Genomic DNA, 14143 nt, shown 5'->3' with positions numbered 1-14143 from the left:
GATGATTCATGTAACTGAGACAAGGCCAAATTTGTTTGTCGTACTGGGCAATCAGGAGATGAGGTCAAGTTGTTTTTCTTATTGAGGCAGGGGTGACACATGCAGCTCAATCAGGATTGGGTGGGGGGTGGGGGGTTGTATGATATTTCCTTTTTAGGTCATGACCAGCTCTGGGATACAAGAAGAAACAAGACTGCACTGCGCGCAGGACGAGAAGTGGACCAATCAAGAAAGAATGCAACATCTTAGCATAGTGACGCAATGTTTAGACAGATACTCAGATAGTAAATATGGTTTCAGGGAGAGGTAGACTGGGTTCCTGCTCAGAGCGTGATTGCTAGGACAAACTAAGCGTGAACCCAGAGACTCTCTGTTATTTTTTTCTTTGGCTCATTCTCTGTATTAAAGGCGGGGTCAATCTGAGAACTGGACTGAGTTCTGGTCATCTTTCCCTCTCTTATCAACGGATGCGCGGGGTGTGACCGAGGTAAATTGTTAATTTCATGTTGATGTTTTGGGTTTACAGTTGTGTGATATTGTTGTAAAAGGTCCGCTCCAACAGTTACAAAGATGGAAATGTGTTTGACAGGTTTTTATTTTTTTTTATATTTTTTTTACAAGTTTGGGAGGTCTTGTGACTTATACTGAAGTGTGACCTATATACTGAAAAATCACCCGTTCGTTATTCATAATGATAATTATAATGACTATTTACATCAGACTTTCGTAGGGATCAAAGCACTAAAAATAAGTTCTAATAAAAAAGAACAAATGCCAATAATAAAAACTACACCACAAGAATCAAGAATTCTTTAATGTCATTACGCATAGACATAAGGAAATTTTGTTAAGTACCAGCTCTGTGCTACAAAAAGTACAACTACAGTAAAATTACAACAATGCGCAAAAATGCTAAATTAAAGAGCTGATAATACAGAACAAAGAGTAGCTTATACTCCTGTCTGACATTCATATAGGTTTGCCTTCTCAAGAGCCATTTTTTAACAGGTGTGATTTATATGTTGGTTTATTCTCTTAACAGGTGTAAACTCCAGTGTGACATATTCCAGTGCAACTTATACTGTATGTGTGTGTGTGTGTATATATATATATATATATATATATATATATATATATATATAAAAACGTGTTTTTCCTGTTCAAGAAGCACTTAACAGGTGCAATCTATACTCAGGTGTGACTTATACTCCATTGTAAATATGTTTTTCCTCTTAACAGGTGGAACTTGAAGAGCCAAAACGGTTTTTTAACAGGTGCAACTTAGACTCCAGTGTGACACATTCTGGAAAAATAGAAATGCAAAAAGAATATAATCTCCATCACCTTCTGCTGAAAAAAAACAAAAAACAAAAAAAACAAAAACAAAAAAAAAAAACAGTCTGTCCAGTTTGGTGAAGGGCAGCAGCTCTGCTCCTAATCACTGTTCCTGTAGACACACACTGTTGCAAATTCATTTTCATGTCAATGCAAAAGTGTGTGGGACATCTAAAAGCCACATTGCTATCCTCGGTTATATTCTTGCACAGTTTTCAAGTAAAAACAAATATCACTGATTATGCAACCAGCAGTAAAACAGACGTGCAAAGAGACCCCAGATGTGTATTAGTAAAAAAGAACATAGTGGGTGCAAGAGCTCACTAAGCGGAGAGAAAGTCTTCCTGAAATTTATTTCCACACCACAGTGTACACACACACACACACACACACACACAGAGCATTCTGCTCTCCTCGCCTCAGCCTGTAATGAGAATAAGAGCTATAGCACAGTTTTTTATTGTTGTACTGACCTATTTCAATAGCACTCTGTAATCACTGTGCGATGTGTTGCCTGCAAGATCATAATCTGTTCTGTACCTTCAGCTTCTCTTTCAATATTAGTCCCCTCGCTCACTCTTACCTCCACCATCTCTCAGATAATAATTAATCACTTGCAGCTTTAAGCACAAACACATTTTTAATGAACCTGCCATCATTGCCCAGGCAGTTTCACAGGGATTCGTCTGTTGGCGGTTGAGTCCCATGGGTGTTTGCTTTGGGTGACTTAACACGCCTGATGAGCAGTGAGCTAAATCACTCACTAATTACAGCGCATGCAAAACTTCTTATTTATGCTGGGATATGATAGACAAATACTTGGATGGTTGGATGGTGACAGGTTTCTATTAATGCAAATGCCAACCGAAGCATAAGAGATTTGAAAGGAAAAAGAAAGAGCGAGAGAGACAGCGAGAGAGAGAGACCCCAAAAGGAAGACAAGCAGCTTTTCAGGGATTTACATTCAAATAAGATGAATATTATTGGAATTACAGCACTTTTGCCACATGCAGCACCCGTCCCCTTTGTTTTTACTATTATTACCCTGCATATTGGCGGTAGCAAAGGGTATTGTAATGTGTTTATGTCACTGAAATAACTCACAAACTAATAAGTACATTTTTACCAAAGTTGGCACAAATATTCCTTGGGTGAGTGTCTGATGATTTGGAGCAGATCGGTCAAAGGTTTAAGGTTTGTGAAAAATCAGATCCACAGTTATCTGTTACATGATCCTTTGTCTGTCTGGCAAAAAATTAAAAAACCGTACATACCATAATTTCCAGAGTATAAGTCACACCTGTTAGAAAATGCCTCAAGAAGATGAAAAACCTGTATACAAGTGAAGTGCGTACAAATCGCACTGGAGTACAAGTCACACATTTTTCTGTATTATCAGCTCTTTGATTTGAGATTTGAGACCCCAATAAAATCCCAGTGAGGTGTGAGTGGTTTGTTCCTTGAACTGTTTATATCCAAAAACACCAAAGGGTCTGGAAGGCTAAATATCCCAACTGTGGTGGAGGAAGATTTGTCTTTCCCAAAAATGCAGTTGGCCAGAACAAGAACATCCTCCAGCAAGTCGGCATATCTTCGAAAAAAAAAAAAAATCAACAATAAAAATGAGACTCCATTCAAGTAAACTCAAAGGGTTTACCACTAAATGCACAACTGCTGAAAAGCATTGACAGCATGAAAAGATGACATCTGTTTTGAATTTCTTTTAAAAAAAAGCAAGAATATGAGGTGTATTAGATAAGAAACCGACACTTATTTTTTTTTAACTATATGGATTTGAATGACGTGCGATTACACCAATCATGCTTGAACCCTTGTGCGCATGCGTAAGTTTTTTCACGCGTGTCGGTGACGTCATTTCCCTGTGGGCAGGCCTTGAGTGAGATGTGGTCCCGCCCTCTCGGCTGAATTCCTTTGTTTCACACGCTGCTCGAGACCTGTGAGGAATATCTGAGTGGACACTATTCGAGAAATTAGCTGGTTTTCGGTGAAAAGTTTAACGGCTGATGAGAGATTATGGGGTGTTTCTGTCGCTGTAAGGACTTCCTACAGAGCGTGATGTCGCGCAGCGCTTCCAGGTGCCGTCGTCGGCCTGTTTCGACCTGAAAACATCCTAATTTAAGGCTTAATTCACCCAGGACGTCGTGAGAGAACAGAGAAGATTCAGAAGAGGCTGGTATGAGGACTTTATGCGGACATTCCACTGTTTAAGGACATTTTTTAATGAAAGACGTACGCGCAAATTCACCGAGTTGTTTCCGTGATGACTCGGCGAATCTGTGTGCGCCGCGACAGGAAAAACACCTCCGTGTTGAAAAGCATTTGTAAAATTCAGGTGGCTTTTGATGGCTTTCAACAAGTGAGTAATTGAGAAATTGTTTAACAGCTTGGGCATGTTCCAACTTGCCCGTTAAGATTTCCAACGGAGGTGTTTTTCCTGTCGCGACCCCCCGCCGTCGGGTCTGGCCCGACATGCGACTCTGCCCGCACGTTCTTTCATTACAAAATGTCCGTTAACAATGGAATGTCCGAATAAACTCCTCATGCCGACTTCTTCTAAAAGTTCTCTGTTCTCTGACGACTTCCTGGGTCAACAGAGCCTGAAATGTGGAAGTTTTCAACTTGAAACGGCGAGACGGCGCCGCCTCGAAGCGCAGATCGCCGTCAGGCGCCGTGGGCCGTCCTTACAGCGACACTACCAGATCAAAATCTCTCATCAGCCGTTAAAATATTTACCGAAAACCAGCTGAATTTATCGAATGGTGTCCACTCAGTTGTGCCTTACAGTTTTGAAAAAATTTTGATCAAACAAAGCAGCAGTCTCTGAGCCATTCCTAAACAATGAAAAAAATTGACGAGAGGGTGGGCGACTCCTCACTCAAACACTGCCCACAGGCGAATGACGTAACCGACAGGCGTGAAAAAACTCGCATGCCCATGAGGGTTCAAGCATGTCTGATGTAATCACACGTGATTCAAATCCATATGGTTTTTGAAAAAAATAATAAGGTCGGATACTTTTCTAATAGACCTCGTATATCTGGGGGAAAAAAAGCATCCTATAAGGAGATGTCACCTTGTATCAGAATGGTGAAAACAGAACCGCATGGAGAAAATAAAGAAATTCATGGACAACCGCTGACAAAACATAGCAGAATAACTGTAATTTTAGAGCATATTATCCGCTTAAATTCAGACAAAAGCCGCTCTAGTCAAAGGACAACATTTCACTGTGCAGATGAGCAATGAACTAAAGTGTACTTCAAAAGCAACAAAAGACATTAGAGCCTTTCCCCATTTCAAACTGGCTCCATAGTTACAGAAAACATCTTACTGTGCAACTGCAAAGCCTTGAGACAAACCTGAGATTTATTCGAAGAGGAAACCTGCATCAGTTTGTTCCCACATTTTGAATCTGGGGGCTTTAAATAATTTTTAGCGTGAGGTGTAAAGACACGTGAGACCGGGAATTAGAGATATTCATTACGTCTTACGCAAGATGACATTAATGGCCTGAGGAGGCTTTTTCTGATGCAACCAAGGGATAAGAAATGCTTTCATACACTCAGTCGTACGTGTCATATTGGAGAGAGAGAGAGAGAGAGAGACCACACAGAGCTCATCCCACTTCCTTAGAAGAGTGGCTCTGCAAACACCTTACTTGAAAATGCATAAAAACAACAGTGACTTGAACAGTAGCAGCAGAGATCCATTTTACAGACAGCATTTTCCATATTTCATTACCCAATCCAGTTACGCAGACTATGAAGTGCTCCAAAAACATAGTGCAGGCTGGAGTGTTAAGAGGATACAGAACGCTGTTGGAGTACTACAATGTCAGCTTTTGGTATATACTAATGTTTTCCCCTTTTCTTAAAAGTGGTGGGTTTGTGACCAGAGGATGTTCAGTTCAAATCCCGTTCACCAAATCCTGTTCACAATCACCAAGAGGTTGAACCTCTAAAGCTTTGCATAAGCTGGGATCTTGATAATGAGTTCATCTATTAAGGTCACTTCAATTAGACCTTGTGGCCTCCTCCAGGTGACAGCATCTCTGCAAATTTGCACAAACAATATCTTGAAAGAGACTTTCTGTGTCAAGGTGAAAGTTCTCAACCTCACTAAGACCTCAGACAAGTCCGGCGTTGAGCATGTTTCAACTCTAACTTTGCCCACCAAAAAGGTTGACTCTCTTTCCTTGTTTTCTGTAAAAGATGTTGCGCAAACAAGTATATCAGACAGTAAGGGTGTAACGGTGCATGTATTTGTATTGAACCGGTTTGGTACAGGGCTGTGCACGGGTGAGTTCACGTTGCATGTGTTTACATTCAGTGTTGCCTGAATACTTGTCAACTTTCTCGCTAAACCTGGCGACTTTCCAAACCCTCTTGACGACTTATTTTCTCAAAAGCGACTAGTGACAAATCTAGCTACTTTTCCTGGTGTCACCAGAATGATGATTGGCGACTGAAAATGAAAGTCTCTGTTGTCACCAAGCATCAGCGGGTCTCCCCCTCCTCCGCTGCCTGCAGCAGCCTGTAAAGCACTGAGAGGAGGGATATCTATAATCCTCCTCACTCGGACTCGCTCATCCTACTGACCTCATTTGCTGCGCTGTGATTAAATAGTCCCCAGACTTTTCTCATGTCTGCAGACAAATATAGCTGTCCTTTCTTTGCATGCAAAAGACAGTGAAAATCATCCCTTCGTTCTGTCCTGAATGCCCTATCTGGCGTTGTCTTGGGCCTGTGGTTTCATCCCTCTTACTGCCTACATACATGTGGTACTTCACTCCATCAAAGTACCTCTTCTTTGGTCTTCCCCTTGTTTTCCAGTACTCCTTGCTGCCATACACAGGGACTCGTCCCTGCCTCATAAAACAGTCCCAATGTGTTGTTGGCTCTGTCAACCTGTGTGCTGATCTGTCTCACTATCACAACGGCCCACATTTGCCTGTTTCAGATCTTGTCTTTCCTTGAATTCCAAGCCAGAGAAGCTTAACATGCTCATCTCTAACTGCACCTCCTGTTATTTCACTACAACCGTCGTCTCTAAGTCATACATCATTCCAGATTGTACTGCCATCCAATAAATCTGTCCCTTTACTTTCACTATAACCTTTTAATCACACAACAGTCCTGACATCCTCCTCCAGTCATTCCATCCTGCCTGCACTCCCCTGAAGAGGAAAAGCTTGTGATATGAACTAAACTATATATATTTTTTTGTTTGTTTGTTTTTTTGGGTTTTTTTTTTTTGTTTTTTTCCTGGCACTCAGCAGTAGACTGTATGCTTGAAACTTGCTTTTATGCAGCAGCTCATTTGTAAAAAAAAAAAAAAAAGAAAAAAAAAACATTTTATCCATAAAGAAAAAATGATATACATTATTTTCTTTGCATATATACAAATGAACTGCTGCATAAAATAAAACACAACCATGTTTGCAGTTTGGTGACCTCAGAGTTGCATCTCTACTTTTTGTGGGTGATGTGGTTCTGTTGACTTCATCAGGCAGTGACCACCAATGTGCACTGAGCAGGTGTGAAGCAACTGGGATGAGAATCAGCAGCCTCCAAATCTGACAACATGTTCCTCTGTTAGAAAAGGGTGGACTGCCCTCTTTGGGTCAGGGGAGAGTTATTGTCCCAAGTGGAGGAGTTTAAGTATCGCAGGATCTTGTTCACGAGTGAGGTCGACAGAAGGATTGGGGTTGCATCTGAGGTTATGTGGATGCTGTGCCAGACCATTTACGCTCCTATGTTCACCCGTGGTCATGAACTTTAGGTAATGACTGAAAGAATAAGGTCCTGGATACAAGTGGCAAGAATAAGATTCCTCTTCAGATACCGAGGCTTACGTTCCTGGACAGGAGGGACTTTGAGTAGAGCCAGTGCTTCTTAGCATTGAAAGAAGCCAGTTGAGGTAGTTTGGGCAACTGGTGAAGATACCCCCGTCATCTCCATAGGGAGTTCTTCCAGGCATGTCCAACTTGGAAGGAGACCAGGTGGAAGACCCAGGGCACAGTGGAGGGATTAATGTTTCCAAATTGGCTTGGGAACACCACAAGATCCACCAGGAAGAGTTACAAGACTTGGACGAGAGTAGGGAAGTGTGGGATGAGCTGCTTGCTCGGCTGCCACAGCAACCAGGATATGTCATAGAAAAATTAATGAATGGAATATATATATATATATATATATATATATATATATATATATATATATATATATATATATATATATATATATATATATTCCATTCATTAATTTTATAGATAGAGGAGAAAGGAGGAGATGCGACCGCCCTCGCAGGAGTCCCAAGCATTATTATAGTATGTGTGCATATATATATATATATATATATATATATATATATGCACACATACTATAATAATGCTTGGGACTCCTATATATATATATATATATATATATATATATATATATATATATGCACACATACTATAATAATGCTTGGGACTCCTGCGAGGGCGGTCGCATCTCCTCCTTTCTCCTCTATCTCTGCTCCAACCTTCAAAGTCCCTACTTCACCAGGCTGTGAATTCTTCAAACTATATTGGATTAATCATGGAATTGATCAGCTGGTCTCTGAACGCTATTGACACCATTTTTTCCACAAGAAGATCAGGGCCAGGGGACCCTGTGTGCCCGGATGGAACTTCCCCTGCGGGCTACGTTCTCGATGCCTGGGAGACATGGCTGGTCACGTGCTTTCCACCTTTCTCTGTGGAGGACGTCGAGGACTTATTCATATTTGGTTTCATAGTAGGAGGGCTGGTACTTATTGGCTTATGTGCTGCCCTGACCTACCGGAAGATTGGCAAGACGGCTGCCACCAAAACCACGACCCCTCGCTTGTCCGTCATGATTAATGAGTTGGGCAAGGCGATGCATTCTTAGACTGTGTTAACCCTTGAACTCAGACGCAAATTGGATAACATCTTGGAGCAAATGCGCGCCTTGCAGGAGAAGGTGAAGATTTCAGAGGCTGGGGAATTTTCATAATTTGGATCTGGTTTGTTCATGTGAAGCTGGAAAGTGTTTTTCACTGCTCAACCACAAACACGGCAGGCTTATGAGCCTCTCAAGGATAAAATGCCCATTGTTTTTCCTCCAGACGAATTTCTACAGCTTGGGAAAATTGGCTGCCTCCTTATCTCTCTTACTACAGTACGCAAGGTCAGACAGACTCACACATAGACAAAGACTGAAGCATGCTCCACTTTCCCTCCTACCTCCCCTCCTGCCCCCCCATCACACACCCCATCCCGGCCACCGCTCACGGCACCCCTTCTCCCCTCCGGGGGCTGCACAGTTTTAGCTGCAGCAGGTCCCCGTTCCTCCCCAAGCTAGTGGCGGTGCGACTGTTGCAGTGGGTACCACACACTCACATCGCCTCAATTTGGAAAACGGACTGTTTCAAGTTTAGTGCACATAAACAGTGTCAAATGTATATGTGTTGTATTAAATCTGATGTGTGTCATTATTATGGTAAACAAGTAATAATTGTGGATTAATTGCTGTATCTTGTCTGTGGAAATGTGAGTGTGGACGTAATCTCGTTGTTGTTGCACTTGTAATGACAATGACAATAAATCTCATCCATTCATCCATACATACATACATGTGCCTTCTTGTCTCCAGTTAAGGTCAAACATAAAAAGGTCATTCAGGTCAGATTTGACAGCATGCACCGTTACTATGCAGTACTGTATCCACCACTTGCTTTTGGAAACAATCCAGGTCGACCTGTCATCTGTCAAATGCATAGCCAATTTGATTAATCAATGGTGAAAATAATCATTAGTTGTAGCCCTAAACAATGTGCAACCAAGTCATAAAAATGCCCAATAAATTTATGATTGTTCATTTTTCCAATTATGTTTTGTCCTTTAAAAAAAGGAGGGGTCACATTACACAGCTCACTCAATTTGAATATAAATTACAATTGCGACACCACGCTAATATTCGCGGAGCTGACTGGAGGATAGAAATTTGCTAACGTGAACATGAAGAAACTGGCACTTCTGAAAAATGTGACACAGTCTCTCAGGTGGCACAAGATTCAATCATGTAACAGGACACGGAAATGTGCACACCGATGCCGTTCGCCTTTGTGCAGCGTTCTGCTCCAGTTCCATCAGTCATGTCACACTGGCTTCCGTGTCCCACATTCCTTCACACGGTCATTCATCACAAAGTCACTCCTACGCTGATTCAGGTCCCTGGACTATCTTGCTGTTGCTGTGTCTTCCTCAGTGTGTGTCCCCTCCATATTTAGTTACCTGTACATATACGAGGTCTCTTAGATAATAAACCGACCCTTTTATTTTTTTTTTTAACTATATGGATTTGAATGACATGTGATTACACCAATCATGCTTGAACCCTCGTGCGCATGCGTGAGTTTTTTCACGCGTGTCGGTGACGTCATTTCCCTGTGGGCAGGCCTTGAGTGAGATGTGGTCCCGCCCTCTCGGCTGAATTCCTTTGTTTCACACGCTGCTCGAGACGGCGCGCGTTGCTTTATCAAAATTTTTTCTGGACCTGTGAGGAATATCCGAGTGGACACTATTCGAGAAATTAAGCTGGTTTTCTGTGAAAAGTTTAACGGCTGATGAGAGATTATGGGGTGTTTCTGTCGGTGTAAGGACTTCCCACGGAGCGGGACGTCGCGCAGCGCTCCCAGGCGACGTTGTCTGGCTGTTTCGAGCTGAAATCATCCTAATTTAAGGTTCTGTTGACCCAGGACGTCGTGAGAGAACAGAGAAGATTCAGAAGAGGCCGGCATGAGGAGTTTATGTGGACATTCCACTGTTAAAGGTCATTTTGTAATGAAAGAACGTGCGCGCAAATTCGCCGAGTCGTTTCCGTGACGACGACGCAAATCTGTGTGCGCCGCGACCAGAAAAACACCTCCGTGTTGAAAACCATTTGTAAAATTCAGGCGGCTTTTGATGGCTTTCAACAAGTGAGTAACTGAGAAATTGTTTAACAGCTTGGGCATGTTCCAACTTGCCCGTTAAGATTTCCAACGGAGGTGTTTTTCCTGCCGCGACCCCCCGCGGTCGGGTCCAGCCCGACATGCGACTCTGCCCGCACGTTCTTTCATTACAAAATGACCGTTAACAATGGAATGTCCGAATAAACTCCTCATGCCGACTTCTTCTGAAAGTTCTCTGTTCTCTGACGACTTACTGCGTCAACAGAGCCTGAAATGTGGAAGTTTTCAACTTGAAACGGCGAGACGCTGCCGCCTCGAAGCGCAGATCGCCGTCAGGCGCCGTGGACCGTCCTTAAAGCGACACTAACAGACCAAAATCTCTCATCAGCCGTTAAAATTTTTACCGAAAACCAGCTGAATTTATTGAATGGTGTCCACTCAGTTGTGCCTTACAGTTTTGAAAAAATTTTTATCAAACAAAGCAACAGTCTCTGAGCCATTCCTAAACAATGAAAAAAATCGATGAGCGTGTGGACGACTCCTCACTCAAAGACTGCCCACAGGCGAATGACGTAACCGACAGGCGTGAAAAAACTCTCGCATGCCCACGAGGGTTCAAGCATGTCTGATGTAATCACACGTGATTCAAATCCATATGGTTTTTGAAAAAATAATAAGGTCGGATACTTTTCTAATAGACCTCGTATGTGCAGTCGTTCTTTTGATGGAGATGGGTCAGTGGGGCGGGTGGGGTCGTCACTCAGAAGGCACCAACAGATGTGACGGTAGTCGGCTCCAGTGACAGAGAAAAAAAAAGCCAGGATGAGCCGAGGGAGTGTGAAGACGTGACAAGTCAGAAGGGGCTCAGCGGCAGCAACAGACAAAGGGCACAAAAGATGGCAGCACCTTCTGGTAGCTTCTCTGTCAACGTGAGTATCTTTGAACCCAGGTTGAGGTCAAAGGCTTGAAACAAATCATGCATGACAGTTCCTAAGGTGAACACGGGCAACAATCACATCAGAGAACACAGTAATCTGTTAAGAACATCACCTTTAAAGATATTTACTGGCTTTAAGGTCCCAATCCGACACAGGAATGTGTGACAAATTTCTCAGAGACCAAAACGACGTCCTCAATGTTCTTGTTTTTTTGAGTTGTCTGTCAGGGAGAAGCAGTAACGGCTTGTCCACAGACAAAGGGAACTTTCCATGTATGTTTTTTTTTTTTTTTATCATTTTCAAAAAGTGTTCCGTAAACTCGGCACTGTTTCAAGAAATATCTGCGTCCACACAAAACCACTGCCAACAAAGTAGCACATATGCCAGGCCTGCAGGTGGCGCTGTAACTCTCCCACATATAACAGAGAAGAAGATGTTGAGGATCAATCAATCAATCGATCAAGTTTTATTTCTAAAGCGCTTTACAAAGTTGATCAAAGTGCTGCACACAGTTAAAAACAACCATAAGAGAAAACATATACATCTAAAATATATTACAGTTGTCGATTTCCAGGGAGTCACAGCTCTGTGTGTCAAAGGCCAATTGAAACAAATACGTTTTCAGCCTGGCTTTGAACAGGGGCAAGGATGAGATGGAGTGCAACTCCAGAGGAAGAGAGTTCCAGAGTCTAGGACCTGCCACAGCAAAGGCACGATCGCCCCACTGTCTATACCTCGACCTTGGAACCACCAGCAGGTGTTGGTCTGAAGAGCGCAAGGCTCTGCTGGGCTGGTTAGGGGTCAAAATATCACTGAGGTAAGTCGGTGTGAGGCCATGGATTGAACTAAAGATGAACAGTAAGATTTTAAATTGTGAGGATGAACTTATAACTTATAAGTAGACTAGAATAGAAGAAGAGAATCGTGACCTGGAATCATGTCAATCCACATACGCTGATATAATGGACGTGTTTCAGGCGTGATGTCCAAGAGACCAAACAGAGAAAGACGAGGCATCTTCTGGGCAGGGTTAAGGGTGGGGTTAAAGAGGTGGAGCTATGACATCGTAGTTTCACAAAAGTTGCATACACATGAGAAAACCAAGGATGCATGTTGAGATGTATCCTTCCTGGGACCTATTTTCAAAAATTAGCGTTTTCAGCCTCCGAAAAATACCAGTTCCATGTTCATCTCCATGTGGACGAGCCCCAAATCTGATATACACCTGAGGACCACTGGTGCCACGCTTATCCTCAGATTCTGTAGTGTGACGTGGATGAGTGTCGACGACTCCCCATGTGAAGCTGGTTGGACCAGAACACAGGTGAAGTGTCTTATCCAAGGACACCTCCAGGTAGTATGACCTGGAATCGAACCCAGGTCTACATATTGGTATCCCACTGAGTTACCTGTGCTACATTTTGAAAATAGTTGCCAATTACATTAATAACTGAGTAATCAATCCCTTTTGGCTTTGTTGCTATCTTGAGGCAGCAGAGTAATATTGTGTAATTTTCAGATATGCCATCTCAGCATTTATTCAGACTTTAGTTATATATTATTTGGTCCTAAAACCTAAGTGAAGAATTTGAGAATTTAAGCCTTTTTAGTTTGACACTTTTCTTCCATATAAAAAAATAAAATAGCTGAGAAGACATTTTTAGACTTTAATATCTCCATAAATCCAGCTTCCAGAGCTTTGACATTTGGCGAGGACAAAAAAGTTTCTGGCAGATCAGAATGGCTGGATGGCTCCAGCAAAGATCAGGCTTTTAATTGTTAGCCCATGAAAATGAGAATAAAACATAAACTTCTTTAACAAAAACTGGTTTTGGGAGACAAATATTCCACAGCTTTGGAAAATCCTGTTTATCTACCATTTTGAATACTACAGTGATACAATACTACAGTGCTGAGGGGTCTTGGGCACAGATCCCCAGTCCCACTGTCAGACAGAACCCAAAACCCTGTACCAATTTGTAATCGTCAACTAATGGCCCAGTCACACGAGATGCAGCAATTCCTGAAAGATGGGAAAAAGTTAAAAAAAAAAAAAAATTCATTGAGAAAAGGTGGACGAACGAGCTTTATTACAGAATAGCCTGCGAATCTCGACGCTTTAAATGAAACGTGCCTGGAGCCACTGCTGGAGCAGTGTGTGTCTGCAGCTCTGCGTTCCAGGACTCGGCGATGGGACGGAGCTGCAGCTCCTCCACAAAAACGCTTTTGTGGAGGAGTGTGAAAAAACATTCAGCTGGTTGAATAAAGTCAAACGAAATGCTAATGTTACATAAACTAAGCAAATGATAAGAAACCGCCAAGAACGATAGCAAAAAGAAATAAGGACAATCTGAGGTTTTCGTTTTTCAGTTTTTGTGAAAAATTTCAAAGAAGGGCTTCTTTCAAATTTTTCAACAGTTTAAAAATCCTGACGAAGTACCAGCTGCAGGAATGAAGCTGAGCAAAGGTTAAAGGATGCCAACAAAAGTCAACAAAAGTCCAGATGTCTTGTTTCATAAGGGCTTCATTGCCCTTCGTTAAGTGCCGTATGACTGGGCCATTAGGTCACTGTTAGCAACCAAGTCACACAACCACATAGTAAGACAAGAAGCACCAGGACCCTAAAAACGTGGACCTTTGTTCACTTGCAAAGGTATCAGCATCACAAAACACCTCTGTTCAGTGACCTCATGATAAGCTCTTCCTAGGCGTCTCTAGATTTCAAAGGCTGAAGATCCAGAGACAAACATCAGAGCAGAGACAAGCGAATATCTATACAAATGTGACAGTAGCAATGTGGATGAACAACAATTTATACAAACGACTGCATAAAGTCCATGAGCCAGTCATCAGTTTTTCTTAATCACGACCACTTAAGGGGACAAAACAAC

At 42.3% G+C, this 14143-nt stretch overlaps 1 protein-coding gene across 1 annotated transcript in view; it reads right to left on the bottom strand.

Moving 5' to 3' along the window:
* Positions 1-14143, bottom strand: part of asic2 (acid-sensing (proton-gated) ion channel 2) — a 1153097-nt gene that overhangs the window by 1120641 nt on the left and 18313 nt on the right. The window lies entirely within an intron of this gene.

The sequence above is a fragment of the Thalassophryne amazonica genome, chromosome 16 (assembly GCF_902500255.1).
Source record: "Thalassophryne amazonica chromosome 16, fThaAma1.1, whole genome shotgun sequence".
Taxonomy (NCBI): Eukaryota; Metazoa; Chordata; class Actinopteri; order Batrachoidiformes; family Batrachoididae; genus Thalassophryne; species Thalassophryne amazonica.
Note: the sequence above shows the minus strand (reverse complement) of the source record. Positions and strands in the feature narration are given on the sequence as shown.